This window comes from Passer domesticus, chromosome 3, assembly GCF_036417665.1.
Source record: "Passer domesticus isolate bPasDom1 chromosome 3, bPasDom1.hap1, whole genome shotgun sequence".
Lineage (NCBI taxonomy): Eukaryota > Metazoa > Chordata > Aves > Passeriformes > Passeridae > Passer > Passer domesticus.
The window spans coordinates 42,348,855-42,367,487 of record NC_087476.1 but is presented as its reverse complement, the minus strand read 5'-3'; the positions used below and the strand labels follow the sequence as shown (position 1 = coordinate 42,367,487).

Genomic DNA, 18,633 nt, shown 5'->3' with positions numbered 1-18,633 from the left:
GCTGCTATGTATGACAATGCGCACAATACCGCCTTCTCAGCCTAAAGATCAGACAGGTATTTTTATTTTCTTGTGGCTGTAAGAACGGAAGATAATTCCTGGTTTATAATTGTTCAGTGAAAACTTCCTTACATCCTTCAGTCTTTTCTCCTCCTGCACATATAGGGGAAAAGAGTAGGATTTCAGTTTCTTTCTCTTTGGTCCTTTGATTCCTTGCAGGTCTTTACAGATAAATTATAAAGACATTTTGTTTAGAAGAAAAAACGTGGGGAAAGGAGGTTGGAGAAGACAATGCAAAAAACAACCCTCTCATAGTCTTGGATGAGAAGGGTTATGCAGAAAACAATACAGAATTAAACCTTTCATTTTCAAAGTGCTAATCAAATATGAACCATTCCTAACATTAGCCACTGAATTATGTAAATACAACTTCCTTTTTTCAATACAGAAACTGAAGAAAAAGGACACATTAAGTGTGTCCTGATTTGTAATAACATCACTTGATAAATAGACACTGAACTCAGGTGTGAAAGTTTGATAGGTCTAAAAAGGAAATGATAAAACAGGGTAAGCTGCTGTAATGGCTAATATAGTTTTCACATCATTAGCAGAGCCCACCCAGTTAGCAAAACCAAATAAATGCTGATAGAGGACCAATTATGTACATGTTGATTCACAGGCATGGGTCTTTCAGAACAAAACCTGAGCAACCCTTTTCATATCCTGTTAGTAAAGAGCTACTCTGGGGAGCAGGTAATAATGATTGGTCCCTACAGTATCACTGCCACTCACTGTTCCTGCAGCAAAGAGAACTGAAACTTATTCTGCCCTCTTGCCATAAGGTAAGTCTAAAAATCAGCACCTGACAGCTATATATGTGTAAAAGTTACAGGACTTTTTCAAGAATCTATATACAGTCATATCTTTAAAGTGAAATCCACAAATAACTTCATAAAACAATCCTTAATGAAGTATATCGTAAACAGTTTACACAAAGTCTAACTGTCAGTAGGCTGTGATTATAGGATAAAATATAAAGATGCAGTTAAATATACAGAATGTGGTGGTGCTTTTCACTTTTAAGCTTCACACATTATAGGTACTTTTGCTGCAATGCATACCAGTTTTTCACTCAACACATTTTTTACCACCATACTTATAGAACAGGACAGATGAGCAAATCCTTTCGCTTAGAACCAAAACTCTGCAAGCAAGATATGGGGGAAAATACAGGTCTAACCTCTAACATCATGAAATTAGCTTGCTAGTATACATTTGACTGGATCTATTGAACATTTGGAGGAAGGCAACAGAAGTGATGAGACACAACTGCATTCCTGGAGCCCTTTACAAGGCCACAGACAGGGTTGGCTGCAGAATGATGACTAGGATAGATTCAATGCACCATTTGCAGAATGAAGGCAGCAGGTGAGCAATGTCCAAAGCTTGACCTTATCTGACAAGCCATGCAGTTCCCTTTCATGTCAAGAGTGATCCTATTCCGTTTGCCAAGTCTTCACTGGAGGAACAATCTGTCTGACCCTTCATAATTCTTCCAGATCTTACTTTCACTGCCAACTAGCCTCCCAGCTTTTATTCCACTACCAAATATTCTTGGCTTTTTGCATCTGAAAACAGAAACCTGAAAGTCTATTAAGTGTTTTGTAGACCTGCTTCTACTATTCCTGAAACATCTTGAAAAATCGTGACTACATTGACAAGCATTTCTACTACAAAAAAATAAAAGTGGACTTAAGTGATTTGCAAGACAGTTTGGAAGGCAATCTGTGATTCTGTAATGTCACAATGCTGCTTCTGTAAAGCAGCAATCTCCACATCTGCCTTTTATTTTGGCAACATGGTTACTAAACATAAATGGTACTACTTTTATCTCAAGAAGGATACGAATCACTGCCAGTTCAGACAAGTATCACTATGTGCATTTCACTTTCTCATATTTCACCCTAGACTGACTGCTGTCATAAACAACATGCTGAGCTAAGAGATTCAATGGTAGCCATGCTTGGATTATTATATTTTAACCCTTGCTATGATTTGTTTAAATTAGAGGGGTCCATAGAGAGGCAATTTTTCTTGTTTTAGTCTCGCAACTCCAAAAGCATACAGCATATTCTTATATTTATATTATTATTTATATTATTTCAGCTCAGTTGATGCCTTTCTAGACAAAGTTACAAGATATATGTGTTATAGCAACCATGTCTAAAGAGGCAATATAGAATCCCATAGATTTCATTTAGCTAGAAATAACTCTAAACTAACATCAATCATATTCTCCTAGAGTAGTGAGATAATCATAAATAGAAAAGAAAAATATAATCTGTTAAAACCCCAAGAAATAATTAATGTGGATTCACAGTGTTGAAACAAAATTCACAAGTGGCATACCATGATGGTGATAGTGACCACAAGCCAAATTCTAAACTTCCATATGGTCACTCGGCATGGCTGGAGTACTGGGGTGCTCAGGAAATTTCTTGCTAGCAAAGTGCTGTTGGGAGCCATAACCAACCAGCTGTCATGATTTAGACTATGTTTGAAATAGGATCAACCTCAGGGACAGAAAGCCAATGTTCTTTTGTGCAACTTCTTTGTGTCTCTACAGAACTAATCTCTGTCATTAATGACAATCAAAGAACAACCCATACATAAATTAAATCCTGTGCCTCACCTGCTCATTGGAATTAATTGATTTTTAAAAAGCATTTAAAAAAAATGCTTCAACATATCTCTCTCATGTATATTATTTTCCTTACAAAGTATTTCAATTGATATATATGGTGACTCATCATAGTTACTGAAAATTGCATTTTCCTCAAAATGACAAAGGTACCAGGTGAGTTCTAAAGTTTCAGAAGCTTAAAATATTGTAGGTAGAAATTTGTCTGAAGTGGGGGGGGGGGGGGGTGGAAAGTACCATTTGAGGGATTTATTCTTTATTTTTAAATTTAAAATACTATTTTTTTATTTATTTTTTTTTACCATAGAGTAATTTCTAACTGATCATGTCCATCTTTGTAATTTGGCTGCATTTTCTGCCACATGCAGTTCCACTCTGGAGTTTACCTATGACCCCTGCAAATACTTGCTAATGTGTGTGCTTTCCGCTGAGCGGCAAAAGGCTCTCTCACTTGATTATTTTATTGTGCACAAAGAAAGTCATCCAAATAAGGTTATTATGTCTGCTGGGATACAGAATTCAGAGACATCTCAAAGAATGCACAGACATCAAACAGTGTATCTATCTGAAAAGGCAAGTAAGTGGGGATAATCTCCCACATATCACGATGATCAGTTCAGGCAGGGAGACAGAAAGAGACTGCGTCAAACACTGTATTTTTCTCTATATTAAGATCTGGGGAATGAGAGGCTATTTTCCCTTAAAGTATTCCCCTCATATCATTCATCTTCGTCATTTGTATGTATATATAATGCATATATACATGCATATGTACATATATATATACACAATGCATATATATACAATACAAATATATACAACACATATATATGTCTGTATACATTCTATGTATATATATATTGCATATATATATTAAAAATGTGCATATATATAATCTATCTGACAGTTTGTCATAACTGAACTCATTTTCAAAATACTCCTTATGGACAGACTATACCATGTTACAGAAAATAGCTATAAAACAGAAATTTAAGATTCATGATGAACAGACTGTTTCTTGACAGTAATTAACAGTAAATAGAAAGCAGTACAGATTTAAATTCTAATGATTTTTACCATATTTTATAGTAAGTTATTGCTACAATTTTTTTTGGCATTTCCATTTTGTCATTAAATGTCACAGGGATTATGGAGCTCATTTTTCTGGGATCATATTCATGAGAAAGCTAATGAATGGCAATAAGAAACACTGCAAACATAAGGCACAGCCAAATGACAACCCAGTGCTCAGAAAACACACTCTACTCATTAACACCATCCTTTAGCAGCCTGGATATCTAAACAATTGGAACATCAACAGAGAGATAACAAGTGAGATGTAGTCATAAGGACTGTTGATGTCCTTTAATGTCACGTGTAAGAAGTGCAAGATCAGGCTCTGGAGTGTAAAAGGAATTCCTCATCTCTGAAGCATAAATGACAAGTTGAGAAAGATGTAAACAAGAATGGAAGTGCTACATGTGCTATGTATGTGCTATATTGTAAAAAGAAAAAAAAAGTTCCAAAGAAACCTTAAGAAAATGCTGTTTTGTTACTCACATTAAACATATTCATGAGCCACTCACCACAGAAATGACAGTTGCTTGGCTAGGTTTATTTCTTCTTATTGGAAGAGTTAACCAAAACTATTTTAGCTACATTGTAAGACTAACTTTTAACACCTCAGAATAGGCTTCCTTCAGATCTTAACCTCAGTTATTAATTGATTTAATTAATCAGGAAAAATATTCCCTGAGAATGTAGAAAACATTAAACAGTCTATCTGGCAGAGGTCAGATTAGTTTCTACCAGTACGGTATTTTCCCTCACTTTACTTCATTTTTAGGGATACAATTGAGGGAAGCAATAATCAGTTCCAGCTGGGAGGCTTCCTAATTTTCTTGCCTTAACTAACTGGGTACTTATGACTGCATAGTGATGTGTGCACTTCAGCATTATCACAGTAATACGCAAAATGTAATAAGTCACAGCAATAAGAAAAATTACTGTTTTGTATTTTAATATATACATTTTTAATTGCTTTTTTTTACTTTTGTTTTTCAGTTTTAATGTTTACTTTTATTAAATTGAAGATTAAACATTATAATTAGAAAATATACTGTATTTTGCAGATATTAAGGCAAGAAAATTAGATTCTTTGCAGATGTGCTATAGCAATTATTGAACATGAATACTCAAGTAATTACTATGTTAAATACCTTATTCAAATAGGCAGAGTACAAATTAAAGCTATCCTAGTTTGTCTGAAATCCATAGCTTGCTACGAAGCAGCAATTTTTTCTTCTTTTATTTCCCACATTTTTTCTTTCCGCTTTATTTTTGAAAAAGCAGCAACAAACATTCATGCTCAATGTTCTAAGTAGAATGGCCTTAGCTTTCTGCGCCTTTCTATCATTGACATCATACCCAGAAGGAGAGGACACATGTCTATTGAAATTAATAAACAGAACAAACTTAATTAAAATATACTATCTAGAAAAAAAAAATTACACTTTAAACAGCACAAATAAGATGGAAATATAAGTTATACAGAATATTTCTTCCATCCTGTATGCATAACATCAGCAAAAAGACAGAAAAGTTACATTACCTCTGAGTAAACTAAGTAGCAAAGGGTTGTTTGGTATGAGACACTTTAACATTCCAGTGATACCAACCCTGAATTTTCAGATGTGTTAAATGCCTTCTTCCTTTTCTTATCTTAGAATGTTAATCTATATATCTATTTACTCTTCTGTTCACAATTATACACAAAACTTGGACATCTTAAATCATATGGACTCAAAGACTTCTCCCCTCCAAATGTCTTAGCATTAAAAAATCCAGTTATTCTTTCTAATCTATTTTATAGAAACAGAATGACCAGCTAAAACCGAGTTATAATAACACTGCTCTCACTGTTGGAATCAAGGAAGATCCAGTCATCCTGTTTCCAGACCAGTGTTAGTTCCCCAGTGAGATTTAGAAGTAGACACTTAGCTGTTCAGAACAGGCAGACTTATTCTGCATCACATCAGAAGCAAACTTTCTCAGGAAACTAATGAAATTGCTGACTGCAGGGACAGGTGGTCATTGAGGATTTAAATGCTGTGCTTCGACTAAAGCAGCAATTAGTTACCTAACTTATCTGTGGAACAGATGGCATCTTAGGAGAAGAAATGATGGATGTACAATTTTATTTGTGTAATTTAGATAGGTAAACTTGGGAGGAGTACAACAAAAATTTAATGCAATAATAATACTCTTTAATCAATATATTAGCATTGCAGTTTATTTTAAAATCAGGACACTTATTAAATTCATAATTGCTTCCTTCACCAGTTTCTAATATAAGAAAAATACGTGGCTATGACCAGCACTCAGACAGTGTATTTAAAAACAGAGATTAAAATGGCATAGCATTTCTTTAATGATTTAGTAGAAGGAGTTTTTGCCCCTCAAACTAAAGATACAATTTTAGTCAACTAGAAGGGAGGAAAAGAAATAACCAGAATAACCAATTTCTTCAAGTAAATGGGTGAGCTATCCAACTTGGATATAAACTCAAAGGGGCAAAAGACTGTTTATAAAATTTCAAAACTTAAAAAAAGTAGCTACAAAATTCCTGAATGAAAATAACACTGAAAATTAAATAAAAATATAGTTAGAGAGAAAATTATAGTGCTTTATTTAGACCTTCAAAAGTTATTCACCTGTTAAAAGCTAAGTTATTCATAGTGGTTCAATTTTTAGTTAACAGAAAAGGAAGAGGATATCTCCACAGAACAATTCTCTAGCTGTGCCAATCTTATCTTACCCATAGAAGTGAAATCAAAAACCTCAGTCTGGTTTTGCTCTGAAGATAGGGAAAGTGAATTCAGGTAAATTCGTTTAGAGAAATTTGATAGCAATACCTACTTAAACTGAGGAGATTTTTACAATTACTTTTTTCTGGGTTTTTTTAGAAACTGCTTTTCTGAATGTATAAAATTTTTGAAAGACCTTTTAATTGCAAGGACAAGATACTTCCATTAGATAGCATGACTGGAACAGGATGATAAAATTAGGAAACCTACCCAAGCACTTTCCTGTCCATACACCTCCAGACTTTTGGTGGGCTCAGAAAATGAAGACAGAAGTGAGGAAAGACTTGCACCTTCAACTTTTACCTGACCTTCTGGAAAATCCTTCAGGAAAATATGTCACAGGACCTGAAATATATTTTTTTTATGGGATCTTCTCACACCCCTCTCCATGCTCTCCACTGAAAAGGGAGAGATTAAGAATAAATTTATTTTATTTTTCACCTCAATTTACAGTAGCTTTTTCTTGTTGCTTGAATTTTAGATATTGTCAACCATTTTCAGTGGATGGATTGAAATGAAGTCACCTGAGAGCTAAATCATAGCATGTTGTGGAATACCACTAGGCATATGTTATTTATCAGGATTTAAAGGAGAACAACAACCTGCCATTCTGTTGTCTGGAAGGAAAAGAAGTACCAGATTAGGCTATGAGAGAGTTGGGCAGCCAGAGTGCATGCCAAGTTAAGCATCAATATCTTGGTAAATTCATGTCATAAGATTAATCCAAATAATGGCTTACAACCATGGCTCTATACCATAATAAAAGAACTTAAAAGGACCATAACACTAATGGCAGAGGACTTGGGGCTAGATCTAGCTGTATTTAACAATGTCATTGTAGTGCAGAATTGACATCACAAAGGCATTACAGAGATTAGGAATAGAATGAGGAAAAAAACACTGTATGTATTTTCAGAGAACCTAATTTAAAAATAAATTTTCTCAGGAATAAAAAACCCCCTCCTATACCTCAGACCTGCAACCAAATAATCACAGAGATTTGTTCATCTTTTCTGAACTCTAAAAGGGGTTTTAGTGTTCTGATCCCAGGCCACATAATAAGCACTTATTTCTCTGCTGTCTGTGATAAATATCAATGCTAGGCAGACAGAAAGATATAAAATAGATGTTACATCTTCACAATAATGTCCAATGACAGAGGAGCCCTGCTGTTGGGGAGGAATCAACACTAAAGGCCTGTTGTCTTTAAATCACCAGCTGTGATTTTAAAGTGATAGGCTTATTTTTTTTCAAACTTATATAATCAGCTATATCCATGTATAAAAAAATTATAAAGAGAAAATGTTAAAGTATAAAGATTTTAGGAAAGTAATAATTTTTTTATAATACAATAATCTCAGAAAATTTCCAAAGCCACAGTACAATTAATATTTACATACACAGATTATGTTAAATCTATGGTAAGTGTAACTCTGTCAAACACTTTTGTAGACAGATCTTGTACTATGAACTTCAAAACTAAGATCCAAATTTCAGATTTTCTGGTCACAATTGGTTTTAATTAAGTTACTGGATAAACAGTTACAGGTTCAGGGTGCCACACAACAGTTAAGTGTTAATCTTAGTTTAATTAACGTTACTTTTTTGTTTGTTTTTTCCTGGTTTGGGAGTTGTTGGGGGTTTTAGGTGGGTTGTTGCTGATTCTTTTACCTTTTGTTTTGTTTTGGGGTTTTTTTGGGTTTTTTTTGTTTTTTTTTAATGAAGCAGGTTTTTTTCTGTTCAACCGTCTCTCTAATAAAACAGCTCTGTACTTGGAGTATACAAAGTATTTAATGTATAAACTTCACTGCATTAATACAATGCTGAAGGCTGAGGAAGTACCAGGAGATCTGGAGGCAAGCAAGCTGGTAAGAATCCAGATGGCCAACGCAGGGAAAAGCTTTCCATGACTGGAAGATGTTTGGACATGCGAAAGCTGAATCACTTTGTTTACTGCAGAGAGTGGTAACCAGATCATCATGCTAATGCACAGGATTCTACAGCAAAGGGAAATTCTTGTCACTACATGAAAATTAAATCACTGATGCAAATCCATTCATGGATTTGTGCCTTTTATGAATGGCACTACATTGCTAATTTCACTTGAATTTTAATTATTTGAATTCACACCAGGTCTTTAATGTAAATCTACAATAATATAGTGTCTAGGATATTCTAGACAAACAAAAGTAAGACAGTAAAACCAAAACAAACCAACAGATAATTAAAAACCATCAAAAAACCAACCCACAACACGAGCCATTATCACTAATACAATAATTAGCTGGTAATTGAGTTGCAAGTCTCTGAAGCTGACATAGGAATAAGCATGGCATAACTTTCTTGTAAAAACAAGAGAGAAAAATAGAGTGTTTTTGTGATAGAGTGCACAGGTGTATGATTTTTTTCATGATAGAGTGCACAAGTGCATGTTTTTTTTTCTGATTGTACACTAGAACTAAAACAATATTTTGTATAGGTAGAATTTAAAACACAATTACTCAAAAGCATTAGCTCTAATGTAAGAAATAATTTTTTAGATTATCCCAAGAGATCAAACTGACCTGAAGCAATGAAGACCATGAGGACAACCAGAGATCAGAGATGAATGTTATTAATCTCAAAGGAGTAGTACGATTTCGTAGTTGACACAAAAAGGTAGCAGAAAGATATTAGCAGATATTCTAGCAATATTCTATGCCTGCTAAGAATAAATAAGCATTTTTAAAAATCTAAATATTCTTGAAGATCTTTCAAATCCTAGGTGCAGGTAGTTCCTTGCTTCATTAAAACACTGTGAATTTAATAGTACCCCAAACTGATTAATGTAATGCATTTGATGTCACTGGTAACAGCATTGCTCTGTTTATTCTGTACATTTCTGCATCAGTAATCTGTGAACATCCTGCAGCAAATTTTCATGTATTTTCTGTTGATCAATTTAGTAGAACACATTCTGGCAAAGTGGATTTCTGTGCATACTAATTTAAGAAAAAATTTATAGGAAAGATCTTTTGATAACTGCACATAGATTCAGTGTGTGTCATACTGCATTTATTTGTTTATGATCCCAAGGACAAGGGACAATTAATTTTCAATACATGCTGGATTTCAGTGAGAAAGGTGCTTTTACATAATTAATGCTGACTCCTTCTTTATATTGCCAATAAATATATTTTCTCTAAATATTAATCAATCAGATTAGAAGTATAACTTCCATTAAGCAGTATTTTGATTTAAAGTTCAATGAGAAGAGAAAGTTGCTTCAATTTTTTAGAAGAAATATGTATCCATCCCTTTAACTAGAGATATTCTTAAAGAAAAATACGTGCTTAAAAATTGAGCTCTTTTTTTAAAGAAGAAAAAACCCTGCATAATCAGCCTCAACCCCACAAAATCTCTAATTCACCTTCTCAAAACCAAACTGTTTTACAAGTTTGCAAAGTGGATGAACAAAACCATCCATCAATGAGTATTTCCCTGCAGCACCTGCAGTATTTCCTCCTTAAATTTGCTCCTTTTTACAATTCCTCAGAAAAGCATTCAACTGCTTTTCTGCAAACTTCAAGCTCTTACACTGACAAATACTATGATTTACTGGCTCTCCAGTTTCACCATTCCTGGCAGGACAATCTTTTTAAAGAGAATGAACCTGATTGATGTATTGAAACTCAGTTTTTCTTCAGTAGTTCTTGTGTGGACCAACAGTTTTTATACTGTCCAGAAAAATAAACAAATATGAATATTCCAGGCAGTTCCAAAAAAAGAAACTTTCTGAACTAAAGTTTTTAAAATACTTATACTCTAGAGAAATGATAACACGCTTGTTTCCTATTAACAGCTCTGAAAGCAACATTTATACTTATCTACAATGATTACCTATGGAGACAGTCCTTGACCCAGGGCCATTGCACTGGAACAGCTTTCTTCAGAAAGAGAACAAATTGCAGCATTTAAGTCTAAAAACTAACAAAATTCTGCTCACAACTTCCATGATGAATAGCTATCTAACTTTTTAATTATTTTTAAAGTGACTCTTTCAGAGCTGGAGTCATGAAAGCCATCATATTCTAATTTTCTGAAAGCTTGATAGAACCAATATTCTGGGTACAGATAAAGAGAAATGAAGCACTTTCTTTCCCATAGGAAAGCTTTCCCACTCATATTCTTTGATGCCAACTAACCTTCACATCTGCTATTTCCCTATTGATTGCTACAACTTGGCACTTTTGTAGAGTGTCTGATGAGGCAATTCTATTCAATGACACCACTTCCTCTTTAACAAAAGAAGTGCAGTAAAATAACAGTGTGTTTCCTATACCTTCAGGGGAAAGACTGTTTGCAAATTATGCACACAAACTTGTAGTCATCATTTATGTGTGTGTATGTGGAGAAGAAGAGCATTTGTTCCTTTAGACTGAACTGTTGTCTATGTAAAATTATGCAAAGTAGATCTGGGTTTGAATTTTTTAAGCAAATGAGGAGCCATTCTGGGTCCCACTTAAAAAATCCATCTCAAAATACATCATGTTCGCTATGGAAATAAGCTTGGAATTAGTCATCACTTAAAATACATTCCAAATATATGTTTACAAATCAGTAATGTGCATTAGACAACATCAGAACTAAGAATGTGTTTGTTTTGCTAGCCTTGAATATGAACAAATCAGTTCCTATTTTCAGATCAAATGAAATAATTTATTTTTGACTCATATTACATAATGAAATATTTAATTTAAAATTAAAATGGTAAGCAATATCAACTGCATAATAGTTCCATTATAATGTTGAGGAAGACACCAATATGACAAAAAGAAAAGTAATTTTTAAATGCAAGATCAAACATAACACCATGGTTTCATGGATTGAAACTAGGAAATGATTGGTGCTATAGTTGCATTTTACCCTGGTTTTTCTCTAGCCCCTGGACTCCACTATTTTTGGTTTGTTTGTTTATTTGTTTTGTGAAACTTCAGATTCATTAAGCTTTAGAGGCCACAATTAATTCTGTGTTTAGTTTTACTTGGAATTAGGTCCTTTCTTTTCATTTATATTTTAGGTATGTCTTTAGAAATAGATTCACAAAGGTATTGAAATAACTAATACATACTGGAATCAATGGGAACTTATGTATAAAAAGTAAACATAAAAGAATTAAAGATTTAGTTCTATTTTAGGATTTTCAGGTTGTACTTATAACTTAAATTATTCACACAACAATTAATTTGATCTAAGTTGAACCAGTACAACTAAGAAACAAATTTTCTTTTGTGAGCAGGACAGAAACAAAAAAAAGATAACAGTTCAGGAGATGTCAAATACACCCCAAAGACTGCTCCTAATGGTGTGTATGTACATGATTGCCTAATTTTGATGGGAAAGAAAGTTTAGCACAGTGACCTTGATATTAAAAATAATCCTGTCCTATTTTGCTTACTACTGAAAATATAGTCTGAATGTGTACAAGACAGAGATATAGAATACATTAAAAAATATATGTGGAACTCCACATAAAGATTTCATTATACATTTTACTTTAAAGAATCCCCACTTCAAAGTTTTACTTCAAAATCAGGGGTGAGAAATCATGATTTTTTTAGCAATAATTTTTAAAACAGCTTTTGAGCACTGGAACAAGCATGCTAGAGAGGTGGTCAATGACCCAAGCCTGACAGTGCTTAAAAAGCCTTTGGTTAACACCCTTAATAATTTGCTTTAACTTTTGATCAGCTCTGGATTTCTCAGGCAGTTGGATTGGGTGATTACTCTAGATGTCTTCCATCTGAAATATCCTATTCTAGCTATAATAATTTACCTGTTCTAATTTCTAAGAAATTCAAAGTTATAGAAAAATAAAATTTGCAAAACATTATTAATAATTCAGAATATATTAGAGGGTGTAGTTTGTTCCGGATGTCTAATTTTATTTTATTTTTCCTGTAAACAAGGTTGTTATTTTGCTGTGTCATCCTACTAATCTCTCATATGCAAGCTGAACTGTAACCTTTAATTTCAGATTTCCATGAAAATTCTGACAAAGAATACGTCAAGACCACCACACACTTCCTACAAAATATGCAAACAATGCAAACACATTACTGGTGTACATATCAAAAGCCTGCACCTGTCACACTAATTTAATTTTTTAAAAAATTGAACTTATAAATGTAACAAAAATGACAAGTTATACAGCGGATGACAAAGCAACACCTGCCCTGTTGCTGGAAGATAAATGTACTGAACCTCTAATGTAATCAAGCACGTGGAGCCATATGAACAAATCAAAATGTTGCATAGCATTTATCCTTTATTTTTACTTCTTTTGTTTTCTTTTTTGAAATACAGGCCCTTGTAATCGGTGGTTTACTCACTGTGACCAGCACAATATTTCTGAATGAAACGTTTACATACACAGATCATAATTTTGCCAGTATTTCAACTCAGGCAATAAGCCAAAATATGAACTTTTTATATGATTTTCTATGAGAGATATTTCCTTTGTGTGTGTGTGTGTTCATATCAGTGCCAACTTGTTAGAAAATAATTTCTTTGCAGTTTTTAAACCATTAATCTAAAAGGAATATTCCCACTGTGATAGTTAAGTCAGTCAGTTTTACTACAGAACAGGAATTGTGTATATTATTCCTTGTAAAATTAATTAATTTGAATACATATATTATTTAATCACCACGTCTCCCTACGGTCAAACTGTAGTTTATACATATATGAAAAGTGTTTCATGCTTAAAAAGTGACCATAAATTTTATGGGATTCTTCTTAAATACTTTTAGCCACCTATACATTAAGTATCTACACCCAAGTACGAACCTAAGTTTCTCTTCTCACAATACAGGTTAATTCCTGTAGCTCTGGAGAATGCTGTCCTTCCAGGACATTTGCTTAATACAGAGGAATTACTTTTTGGTGCCTTTCAGTTTCTTTCCAGTGTCAGTCAGGGGCACCTAGAAGACTACTGAAGGGGAAAGCAGGTATCTACATTTTGGAGAGAGGAAAAACCTGCCTTACGTGTTTTAAAACCTACATCTTTCCTATTCAAACAAATCAAGTGTGTGTGTGTGTGTGTGTGTTTTTATTGCTTTGACACCAAAACACAGGATATTATTATGCCTTCCTATGAAATTCTCTCAATCAACAATTGATATCCTTTCTATACCAATGTACTAACTCACCCATCTACTTTTAGTACAGTCCTACCCTAAACATTTGGAGAAACTTCAGGAATACAGCGTATTCCTGCCATTTACTCATTATTATTTTAGGGATGACAAACTTTCTTTTACAGTTCCTATATATACAAAGAATAATAAATTACCTTCACTAAACTTTTTGCCCATGAGGCAAAACTAACTAGAGTAGCAGCTGATAACATTAATATAGGGATTGTGTAATGCAATACAGTGTAGGAAAATAAAATATTAAAAATTTGGTTGACAAATACATAATAACAGGAGGTTTTTAATGACTTGATTCCATCACTAATGTCAATAAATGAAAAAAATAAAAGAAAAAATGGAAATCACAAGTTATTGCAACTACAGCCTTTGTCAGTGCTAGTGGTTTTGCTGTTATATTTATTCCCCCAAAAGTTAGAGATTCAATTTACCAAAGTAATTCTACATTTTGGAAATGAAAACTGAAAACCTAAAGAGGAAGACCACAAGTCTCAATGGTTTTTTGTAAATGTTAAGACATTTATTTAGAAATCAAGCTCTTGGAAAGAAATCTAGAAATAGTTTATAAGATGAATAAGAATGTAAAAAATAATTGGCCTCAGTACTTTTCTGTGAAATGAGGCCCATAGTTCCCTTTCAAACCTCCTTTCATCTTTGATGATGTGATTTGAAAAGACAGCAAATGAAACTGCTGAATCTTCTTCATTATGAGCAGTCTGTGACTGGAAGAGGAAACTGAAAGATCAGTGTTTCCTCCATTAACTTCTGATTGTAGGGGTAGCAAAACCCTTGACTAGAATGGCATTGTTGGATAGCACATCTACAATGAACTATGATAAACATCTCTGCTCTTCAAGGAACAAAAACTGCATCAGGAATACAAGATGTAACCATAAAATAAATTAAGAAACCAAGCTGTTGTTTTTATTCAATTCAAGTAAGTTCCTTAGTAATTCAGCGTGAATAAAAGTACACTTGAATGATAACTACCTGGATAGGCTTAGATAAAAGTCTTAGAATCAAAGAAACTATCCTCAAAGCTTCTTTGCCAGACAAGGTAATAAGGTGAAGAAAGAGGTAGAGAGCATTCCTATCAAATCACAGAAAATTTTTGGTGCTAGTATTCCTTCCTCACAGAAAGTTCCTTTAGGGAGCATATTCCTTTTTCAGTAGGTGGAAATGTATGTAAGAGTTCATGAAACTTCTATCAGAAATGTCAAATAGAAGCTTCTAAACAGTTCTGGAAGAATCCTCATAACTTAAGGGAGGTATCACTAGTATTAAAAAAAAATAAAAATGAAAGACAGAGAAAGGCAGTGAGAGCTGAAAAAAGAGTAACAGAACTGTTTCTGTCTTGCCATTGGCCTGCAGCAAAGGAAAGTAAGAGTTTTTTCAATGAAACACCCAGAAATTCAAGTCTTCAAAGGCCTCCATAATATTTGCCATTTTTTACAGTTTGTTGAGAGGTAACAGATTTCAGTTTTCAAATGCAAAGATCTGCAAAAAAATATTTTAAGGTTAGTTATATCCTTTGATAATAAATAATAGTTTGCTAATAGTATATATAGTAAAAAATCTCACATTTCCTTCAAACCACAATAGCTCACATGATAACTTATCTGAATTTTGCTTGCAAATTGCTTTTCAATATCTCTTTCAGATTACTGGCTGCTCATGGCTTGGACAGGTATACTCTTTGCTGGATAAAAAAATGTCTAGATGGCTGAGCCTAAAGACTGCTGAATAGAGTAATATACTATCCTTTGGCAGCTGGTCACTACTGGTGCTCTCCAGGGCTCAGTACTGGCCCCAGTCCTGTTAAACATTTTTATCAATTATGTGGATTAGGAGATCAAATGCAACCTCAGTCAGTTTGCAGATGACACCAAGTTGCTCGGGAGTGTTGATGTGCTGGAGGATAGAAAGGCTCCAGAGAGGGATAAGAACAGGATGGATTGATGGGCTGAAGCCAAGTGCATGAGGTTCAGCAAGGCCAGTTGCTGGATCTTGCACTTGGGTCACAACCCCATGCAAAGATACAGGCTGTGGCCAGAGCAGCCACTACTACTCCAGAAAGCTTCCCAGCAGAAAAGGACATGGGGATGTTGGTTGGAAACTGGCTGTATACGAGCCAGCAGTGGCTTGTCCAGGTGGCCAAGAAGGCCAATAGCATCCCAACCTGCATCAGCAACAGTGTGTTCAGCAGGACCAGGACAGTAATTGTCCTCCTGTAATTGGCACTGATGAGCCCACACCTAGAAACCTGTATCCGGTTCTGAACCCCTTTATTACCATAAAGAAACTGAAGGTGCCGGGATATCCAGAGAAGGACAACAGAATTGGTGGAGGGTCTGGAGCACAGGTCTTGTAAGGATCAGCTGAGGGAGATGGGGCATTTATCCTGAAGAATAGGAGCCAGAGCGGACACTTTTGTGTAAATTCACTACAACTACCTGAAAAGAGGTTGTAGCAAGGTAAGTAGTCTCTTCTCCAAAGCAACATGCAACAGGATGAGAGGAAATTACCTCAAATTTTGTCACAGTAAGACTGGATATTAGTAAAAATTTCTTCCTGGAAAGGACTGTCAATAATTGGAACGGGCTGCCCAAGGCAGTGATTATGTTATAATCCCTGGAGGTATTTATAAGACATGCAGATGAGGTTCTTAAGGACATGGATTTGTGGTGGACTTGGTAGTGTTAGGTTAATGGTTGGACTCAGAGCTCTTCTCCAACCTAAACAACTCTGTTATTCTGTGATTCTAAAGCATACTTTAGTATGTTTTTTTTTATAAACGAGTCAAGTATATTGTGCAGATTAAGGATCTTTAATACATTAAATACAAGTTCAATTAATGCATGGATAAAGAAAAATGCCTAAGAGGCAAAAATCTTGCATAATTACATAATTATTACCATAGATCTATTGCAAAAGGGATGGTTTAATCAATCTCAACAGGCACTCTGTTTGGAGAATTAATAAATCTGGAGAAGAAATTCATCAGCATAATAAGACTTTAGGTGATGTCTGGGGCAATTCTGGCACTGAAAATATTTTTGTACACAAAGCAATGCTAATGTAGTTGGGCAACACCTCAGTGCTATGATATGTAAATTGACAGGCAGAACTAAGAGCTCACCTCTGCTAATGAACAGAGGATTTCAGGATGTTTTAGTGGGCAGAAATTCAACACTGAAGGTTACTCATATGGCAGGAGCTCACAAAAAAAAAATAGCTGAACCAAGGGCCCGTTCACTCCGGAGAATTGCTTCTGAATAGCATTCCCAGGATGAGTCATAGATCAAATCTGGCAAACTTTTCATGGCTACTTGGTGACAGATCTATTTGCTTTGAAGAGCAAGGCAATTTTTTTTAGACTCTGATAGTTAAAAATGTTCAGATGTACTCTGAATTTCCTAAACAAACCCTGTCTCTGAATTATGTCTTTCATACAGAATGCTGTTTGCAGTTAAAGGTTTCTTTATGATCTGGTTCAGGTCGCTTTCTCACCTTGCTCAAGATCTGAAGACAAACATAAAGGGGAAAAAAGCTGAAAAGAGAAGAAAAAAAGAGAAGTGTTCTCACCCTACCTCCCGAGGAAAACAGCAGGAGGAGAGAAAGGTGATAAGGAGAGAGAGCAATTAGGTTATGCATTTCTGAGGAAAAAGCCTTGCAACTAAAGTTGTGATGAGAACTCAGAGATCAGTAATTCTCTTACAACTGATCCTGTCAGCAGCCATTACAGGCCCTGAAGGGGCCAGAAAGTGAAGACCATCAGGTAAGGGAAAGGAAGCAAAATGGGTTACCGGTTAAGACAAAACCTACATTAGTACATAAAGAAAACGTATATTGTAAGCATCAGAAATTTCAGTGTTGTTGATTTTTCTCATTGTCACACTTTAAAATGTCTAGGTGACATAACTCACTTCCCAAAGGGTGTGGATTCCTATTTCACATTTAGCAGGATGATATGAGACTGCCCTGCCATGTAATGACACTCTGCCCCATCTAGCAGCTAGAACAGTTTTCTTCACAACTGAAAAATAAAAATGCAACAACAAAAAATGTTCATTTGCAGCTATATGAGATAGCTGGGTTGACTTGCCACAGACCTAAGTCAACAGTGCTTGAGGCTGAAGGTAGGAGAAGAGGTTGGACAACTTGGAGTTGAACTGGCTTAAAACAAAACAAAACAAAATAAAAAAGCTATTGAGAAAAGCAATTTGCATCAATTAGTGGTGATTAAGCTCCATCTGACTTTAAAGGAAAGCAAATGGTATTTTGAGATGTATTAGGTAAAGCACTGCCAGCAGGTTGAAGGAGGTGATCCTGGCCCTCTACTCAGCCTTAGTGAGGCCAAATCTGGAGTGCTGTGACCAGTTCTGGCCTCCTCAGTATAAGAGAGACAGGATGCTGCTGGAAGAAATCCAGAGGAGAGCTACAAAGATAAGCAAGGGCCTGGAGTATCTCTCTTATGAGGAGTGGCTGAGGGAGCTGGGCCTGTTCGGCCTCATGAAGAGATGAAGGAGATGTACATCCATGTAAATAAGTGTCTATCTGAAGGGGGATGTCAGGAGGATGGAGCCAGGTTTTGCTCAGTGCTGCCCAGCAGCAGCACAAGAGGCAATGGGCAGACACAGATGCGCAGAAAGTTCCATCTGAATATGAGGAAAAAATTATGTACTGTGTGAATGAGTAAGCACTGGAACAGGTTGTCCAGAGAGGTTGTAGGAGTTTCTCTCACTGGAGACGTTCAAGAACTGTTTGGACACAATTCCATGCAATGTGCTCTAGGATGACTCTGTTTTAGGCAGGGAGGTTGCACCAGGTGACCCACTATGGTCCCTTCTAACCATCCCTAGTTTGCGATTCT

General features: G+C 35.0%; 1 protein-coding gene and 1 long non-coding RNA gene across 6 annotated transcripts in view; one reads left to right on the top strand and one right to left on the bottom strand.

Moving 5' to 3' along the window:
- Positions 1 to 18,633, bottom strand: part of GRIK2 (glutamate ionotropic receptor kainate type subunit 2) — a 357,572-nt gene that overhangs the window by 63,084 nt on the left and 275,855 nt on the right. The window lies entirely within an intron of this gene.
- The window catches only part of LOC135296439 (uncharacterized), a 55,924-nt gene continuing 54,755 nt past the window's right edge, over positions 17,465 to 18,633 (top strand). Inside the window, exon 1 of the long non-coding RNA XR_010358551.1 lies at positions 17,465 to 17,538. This is a non-coding gene — a long non-coding RNA (uncharacterized LOC135296439). The remainder of the gene's footprint in view (positions 17,539 to 18,633) is intronic.